The sequence below is a fragment of the Pinus tabuliformis genome, chromosome 4_2, assembly GCF_031772625.1.
Source record: "Pinus tabuliformis cultivar Carrire ecotype Pingquan chromosome 4_2, CPIR1, whole genome shotgun sequence".
NCBI lineage: Eukaryota > Viridiplantae > Streptophyta > Pinopsida > Pinales > Pinaceae > Pinus > Pinus tabuliformis.
In genome coordinates, this window is record NC_142304.1 from 679,672,099 (window position 1) to 679,679,786 (window position 7,688).

The 7,688-nt window shown below is 40.6% G+C and overlaps 1 pseudogene; it reads right to left on the bottom strand.

Annotated features, from left to right (window-relative positions):
* Positions 1 to 966: 966 nt before the first annotated feature.
* Positions 967 to 7,471, bottom strand: LOC149171261 (subtilisin-like protease SBT2.3 pseudogene; annotated as a pseudogene).
* Positions 7,472 to 7,688: the final 217 nt, after the last annotated feature.

Genomic DNA, 7,688 nt, shown 5'->3' on the forward strand with positions numbered 1-7,688 from the left:
TATCGATGTATCTGGGCAGCTTGGGCAACTCAACTTTCTTAGGCCCAGAAACCATTGCATCATTGGACTTCTCTCCTTGTGATGTCATAAACCAGTAACGCTCCAGCTGCTCCTCTGTAATGCTCCAACTACTCCTCGGAATGACTCCTGTCCAGCTGTGTCCCAGATTTAAAGTTTTATTTGATTTGTTATCAATGGTAAACATGCGAGCATCAAACTCCATGCCAATTGTCAAGTCGTGGACACGCTGGAATCTCTTATCAGTGAACTGGAGGAGAAGACGTGCCCACCCCTGAGTATTTGGCAGCCACTTGTATAGCTGTAGTTCCATCTAATTCGGAAAACCTTTTTGGAGCAGAAGGAATGAGATTATTTTAATTTTTATTTGAAGCCGTGGTGAATTTCTATCTTTGACTGTTTCATTTTCCTTTTGCTGTTTGAATAAATTTTAATGAAAATGAGGATATCGAGTGATTGTTTCGGCGTCACAAACAAAATGAATTCAAATATCATATTCAAAGCACCCGATTTCATGTGAAGATAATATATGCCACCATACAAAAACAAATAGATAGATCTTGTTAAAAATACCATCCTTTAAGAACTGGTCGTTTAGCGATTGAAATGGAGTCCTTCATAGATGCTTTTAAACCAAAATTCGCTCCCACCCAAGAACGTTGCATCATGCTAATAATGAAAAGTTGGTTTGGGGCAGGCAATGGATTTTTCTGAACATAATACACCAGCCCATGGCAAACGCCTAGTTTATCTCAATCATAGGCTAAAACAACACCTGTCCCAGTTGCAATAAAACTTATTTTATTTGAAAATCCGCAATCATATCATTAAAGTGCCAGTCCTTTATAAACATTGGCCATAGAGTCATCGTATTGTAACTCCAGGTCCATGAGGTTCTGAAGTCCAAATATCCATTTGGGTACCACGCATTTAGTCAGACTAACCGTTTCAAGTTGTTCCATGACTTCCAAGCAGAAGGATTCTTCCAAAGCTAGGTGCAGTACTATTACCGGTGGCATTGAGGAATACTGTAAGCTTCAATGTGAAACTGTAAATGATGTGGGTGCAACAGAAACAGAAACACCAAATGGCGCACTCCAAAGATCCTTGTAACTCTCATTTCCTGCTATATTCAGAAAACTCCTCTCAATGGTACGAGAATTGATCAAACTAGCTACTGTGATTGAAGGAACGTTAAGGTCAGAACTAATTCCAACGTTTGAACTACATATAGCACCGGTGTATTTGAGAACAAGAGGTGCTGATCCATTTATGGTACATAGGAACGCAATATAATCTTCATAACCTGCATTGAAGATGAGTCTGGGATCCAAGGCAGCAGCTGGATTCAGAAATCCACTTCCCATGTCAAAAGTTGTGGCCGAAATTGCATCGCCATCTGGATTGCTGTAGGAGTGTTGTGCCATAATTGGTAACCCTTGATTGTCATTGAGTGATGCAGTGGTAGATAGTACAGAAGTAATGGCTGTTGGGTTAAATTGGGGTATTTTTGTTTCACTAGAGCTGCCACTCTTGCTATATGAGGTGCTGCCATGCTTGTTCCCGAAAACATTGCAAAATTCTCGCCTTCAAATTCAACTGAATCTATGCCAATAGAGTTTCAAGCAGCCCAGATGAGATTACCGGGAGCTATTATATTTGTTTTCAGTATATCTGCTGCATCTAAAAGATTGTCCTGTGGATTGGGCCCCCTTGAAGAATAATACACGGCTTTTTGTTCTTTCTTGTTGTATTCTACTTTCAATCCTCCAGGGACTCTGGCAACTCCTCCAAACTTAACAATGTTGTTAGATTCATCTCTAGTTATGGAGTCATTGTAGTATTTCAGAAAAGTCTTAGAATCATCTGAAGAGGAAATGATTAATCCCGGCATCCTCAAAGGGACTGGATTGAATGGAAACCCAACCAAAAAAGGGTCTATGTAGAAGATGATGCCCACTGCACTCAAATTGTTAGCAGTCATAACTGCTTGTCTCACAGAAGACAAACCAAGGGCAAACCTTATTGTGTAGCTACAAATCAAGATGTTTCCTTCAACTAGATGTTGTTCCAGCTCACTGGGATCTTGGCATTCATTGTCATAGATATCCTCAGTTCCATTCTTCTGGGCATGAGTTGCAGCAACTAGATTGTACATATCATCATCATCTGTTCCAGGAGCAAGTCCAACTCCTAAGATTGTGAGATTGTTGCCAAGAACTATAGAATTATTATAACTATGATCATCGGCAGTAGCTCCCACTGTGAATATCCATGGGTTGAAGGAAAAAATACTATTTGGAGAAGGTCCAGCATTTCCTGCAGCTTGAACGACAAATATTCCAACTTTCACAGTGGACAACAAAGCCATGCCTATTGGGTTAAAGAAAGTCACAATCCTAGAAGGTGGCCTGTTAGGTATGATTGACGGAGACAATATATCAACCCCATCTTGAGCTGCTTGGAGATGAATTGAGCTGAAACAAATTGAGTTTTTGATGAATCGATGATGAATTTCGACCTTAGGGCTCTGTGCGCCGCGCGCACTCCCAGTGCGCCACGCTTGGTGAGTGCGCCATGCTAGTGTTAATTTACATTGCGGAGGAGCGCCCAATGCGCCGTGCGCGGCCAGTGCGTCACACCACTCAGCCTATGTGCCGCGCCGGCAAACTCCAGCACATTTTTTGCCCAGTTTACCTCTAATCACTGATTTTTCTCCAGATTCATTTGTCTCTGCAATTATCTTTGAGTGCATACTCCTTATTTTCTTTCCCCGATCTAAACCACATGATCATTGTCACTAAATGCTTCTTCCATTTCTGCATTTGCAAGTGATGGGTCTTTCTATGTTTGTGGGGGCCATTTATAGTTTCAATTTATGTCATATGGGTAATATCGGAGTTTGCTCTTTTTAGTGTCTTGCTTGATTAAAATGATGACTCTTCTGTTGATTCTTTGCAGGGATAGGAGCTATTGAACCTAGCAAGATGGGCAGGGCTGCTTGAAGAACTATAAAATCTTATCAATCATGTATTAAACGAACTTAATAATTTCTTCTTCAAAACAGAGTTTTGAAGAAGAAATGTCCTTCAACATTATTAATAATGTGAATCTTGAAGTGAAACCTTATTGAAGCTCCCTTTGGCCTGCAGGCGTTATTTCACACTTCTGGAGACAAAAACTCTGGACTCAAGAATTAAAATGACTCTTTTCGACCAAAATGGCATTTGATGACTGCAAATGACGAGAAATGAACCTTGGTGAATTTGACTCTGATAAAGGACTGACAAGACTGAGTCTAACACATACCATGCATTATTGATATGACCTTGCGTTGATGATTGGACCCTAGTTAGTATGATGATTATGTGTTGATGCACTTATTGATATATGTCTATCTGTGATCATGGTTGTGTTGTACATGCATCACAATTGATTTGATGATCTTGCAAACAAGTTATCCTCCCTGAGTTATGCTAAGGTACATTGATTTATGCTGATTTGGTTTAGCTGATATAGTGTGCCTCACAAGAAAGAGACCAGATGGCTAGCAAGGTGGTAGAATACATAGAATATCCCTATGCATAAGATGGACAACCTGGTGTGGGAAACTCCTCTGACTTGATAGACACATTGAGAACACTGAAGGAAGAAATAAGGAATTGAAAAGTAGACAATGACAACATCATGCAGGGACAATAGAAACAAGCTGAGGTGAATGCAATATTACTTCAGAGTTTTTTAGATTTGTAGCGACAGGGACCTCTTTGGATCATCTATGGACATGAGGAAAAAACTAATGGGGCATATTGTAGCAGGTCTCATAGTGGACATAGGTCAAATAGTTCTGGCACCATCATGGATGGGTGGATGTTGGAAACCCCAGATAGGAGGGGTGACAGGCGCATATATTACTCTAGTTTTGGTTCTGATAGACATCATGATCATGATCATTATCATTCGCATAGGAGGAATGATAGCGGATAGTTTCCAGATGAGTTCAAGAAGGAAAAAACTACTACCTTTGATGGAGAGTTGAAGAAATCGAAAGATGCGGAGGCTTGGTTGCTTGGCATGAGGAAATTCTTTAGATTGCATGATTACTCAGAAAGCATGAAAGTAAGGATAACACTTTTCAGTCTCAAAGGCAAAGCGGATATTTGGTGGAAGACGTGAAGAATTTCAAGGACATACATGAGGATGATTTGACTTGGTATGTATTTTAAAGGCTCTTCAAGAAGAATTAGTTGTCTCGGAGGTATTACGATGACATAGCTAAGGAGTTTTATGATTTGTAGATGGGTTCTATGACATATGAGGAGTATACTAGCATATTTTTTGAGTTGTTGAGATATGTGCATTACCTAAGAGAAGAGAATGCCAAGGTTGAGACATTCATTAGTGGATTTTGAGTAGCATATAGAGACTGGATTAAGTTAGATAAAACTAGATCGTTGGAGGAGGCCATTCGAAATTTGAAGCGTCATTATGAGCATTCAAAGCGCAAAGTTGAGGTGAAGCATGACTTGAAGAGAAACAAGAATGCTAAAGGAAAATGGACACCGAAGCGAGGAAGACCTCAAGATGCAAGTGGGAAAGATAATGTAGTTCCTTACAAGGGATTCAATACAGTGGAGAAGGGACGTGGAGAGCAGCAGGCTAGCAGCGGTGGTAGGGAACCATTACAGTGTTGGATATGTGGTAAGGACCATCGTAAAAGGGATTGCCTACTGTATCAGAGTGGTAGTAGACCCCAGATCTACAGTGATCAAGAGGCGCATACAATTGTTGATGTTATTCATAGCATTCCCCCAATTTATGGAGGTATGGACAATAGGTAGGTAGATCATAAGGCATCAATCGTTGAGATGGATGGTAAGCTTAGTGATCAAGTTGTTTCTATTTTTATTTATCCTAGATCTTACTATAGTTATATTAATCTTGACCATGTGGATAAGTGTGGTTTGAGAAAATAAGGGCATATAGAATCTTGGTTGGTAATGAAAAATAAAATACCATTAGAAAAAATCACCTTATGAAAGGCCTAATTTCCAATGGCCACTCCATTTCATAAATCAACAAAGCTTAGTGTGGGGCTATGAACCCTAAAACTATATCTCTCTTCTGTAGGCTCTAATTTCACTTCCTTACATCCAAGGAAACATTAACCTTATTTCCGAATTCTTAGTCAAAAATAATATTAAACCCTTATTTAAACCTCACAAAACACTCAAATAATTATATGATTATGCCTAGGATAAGACTAATCCTATGACTACATCAACTTATTAAAATCGTTTCTTGTATGGTAAGTCATACATATCATGAATTTATTTCAATGTTCAATGTTCGTCTCAAAGAACACATAACAGACACAAACTACTACCACATTTCCAAATTTTCCATTTTCAAACACTTCTTTAAACACCTTACGACTCTCACATTCGTTATGCTTTTGAAATTGAGTTTCATCATGAAAACATTAAATGGGAAGATGATTATAGACTTAGGTAATCATGGAATCTCCTCTATCAACTTGATAAATCATAGTCAACATTCTTAATATTAATTTCCGTTTTTCCCTTTCTATCTCCCTCTAGGATTTTCACTCCTCCCTATCTCGCTCTTCTATTCTCATTTTTTCCACCATATTTTCTTTCCAAGCTCACCCCCTCCTTTTTTCTTCCTCTTATAATCTAATAGCCCTTAGCCTATTTGTTTGTTATTACTATTCATTAATTTCTCCCTAGTTTATTGTTATTCCTTTTTTTTAAATAGTTTTTTCTTTTTATTTTTTTAATTTATAATTTTATGTGATAGTCAATATTTTGGGCTATTTTATCACGATCGTTATGCGGGCCGACAACCGGGACAAAAAAGGTGCAATAATGAAGGGTACCTAGGCACTTAATACCGTCGTCCCCCACATGCTCAAGGTAGCGGGTGCGGTAACCCTTGGCATGATTGCATGCTCGGGAGGTGAGCAATGTGGTGGGAATAGAGGCAAGGTAGGGTATAAAGAATGGTGAGGAAATTTGACGTGCAGCCTTATCGCGATAACTTGGGGAAAAGGGTGGTATCACAGGGCTGGAGGAGAACGTCAAAACGCGAAGAACCAGGGCCATCGACGAACACCTGTAAACTTTGAGTATGTTATTTGGATCCACCTCAGAACTATAATTATGGTATTGTTGGGGTTTAGCAAGGGTGCAAGGGGTTTTGTTTAGGATATAGGTAATTGTTTGTGGCAATGGGGTAGGCAACTGCTTGCCATGGCCTTGTTATATGTCTATACCTTCTGTCAAATGGGCGAAACCCATGACTATTGGGGGTAATTTCGTGTTGTTCGGATGGGAAGCTTTACGCTCAGTAAACAAGGATAGGGGAAGCTTGACTGTCACAAGGTAATGCAGGAGGGGCAATTAACCATAGATGGGGGCAATGGAAAGCAGCTCGTAGGAGGCTTGGGATGTAGTTTTACCCGTGACTCGAAATATGATCACTCAGCTACCTGGAACCCATGCCGGAGTGATGGCAAGGCCATAAACTCTCAGTGGTGACCCAGCTGGGGGGAACTGAGAGGCAAAAGCACTAAGTCTGAGGCAGAGGGGGAAAGGTACCTGAACTACAGCATGCATATAACCAGAAACAAGGGGGGTCTACGAGCTTGGCATGGGCATGGGTTGGTAGACCTACATATAAACGAGAGAAATCAGGATAGGGAAAAGGGAACTTCAAGGAGCTGGGGTCATGGCCTTTCGCATTGGGGGTTGCGGGCTCCTACCCATCCCAGCATGACTGTGGGGAGAATTATTGGAGAGGAGAAGCAAGGCAAGAGGTACCCCGCTGCAAGCAACAATGAATGGGTGAGGTGGTGCATAGTTTCAATTATGTGTTTTAATCTAACTTATTGTGGATGCCATCAGTGCTCGGGACAGAAAGTTATGGCTTGTGCTGCGCGAGTCCAAGCACGTGGTAGGAGAGGCCCGACACCCAGGAAAGATAAGGGGTTGAGCACGTCAGAGCCACGAAAAGGCAAAAAATCAGTAGAAAATCTCATAACAGATCCAGCGGGGGCTTACTGAGACAGGACATATGTTGGCATCCAGAAATTGCTGGAAGAATGGGAAGAGGAAGTGAAACAAGGAAGCGAGATAGAGGAAGAGATGGAAAACTGGAGAAACTTAGTTCCAGATTTGGGAAACACCCGTGGGAGAATCACTCAATTCAAGTAAACTATGTACTTGTATTGGCTAATGAAGAGTTTAGTATGCAAGGCAATGGAGCAGATCTTAGTGGGAATGGCGATGACACTACAGGGAATGTCGAACTACAAGAAGGATATGGATAAAATCCTCTTTCAGCTACACAAAGAGGATATTAGGCTGGATAGAAATGACCGCCATATCCCTTGCATCCTAGAGCTATACGATATGCCAGGAGCATCCGCCATGGACGGCACTTGTTGCGTCTGTCTCAGAGGGACAAAAATATTAGGTTCCTACCCATGCATAATTTTCTCTTATTCAAATAGATTTTAATTTCCATGTTGCAACTATGAGTTTATATAGTTATGTAGTGTTTAGCTTTTCATTTCCATGCTGCAATTAAGTGTTTATATAGTTATGTAGTGTTTGGTCATGAAATATAGGCATATCTAGCCTGGCTGG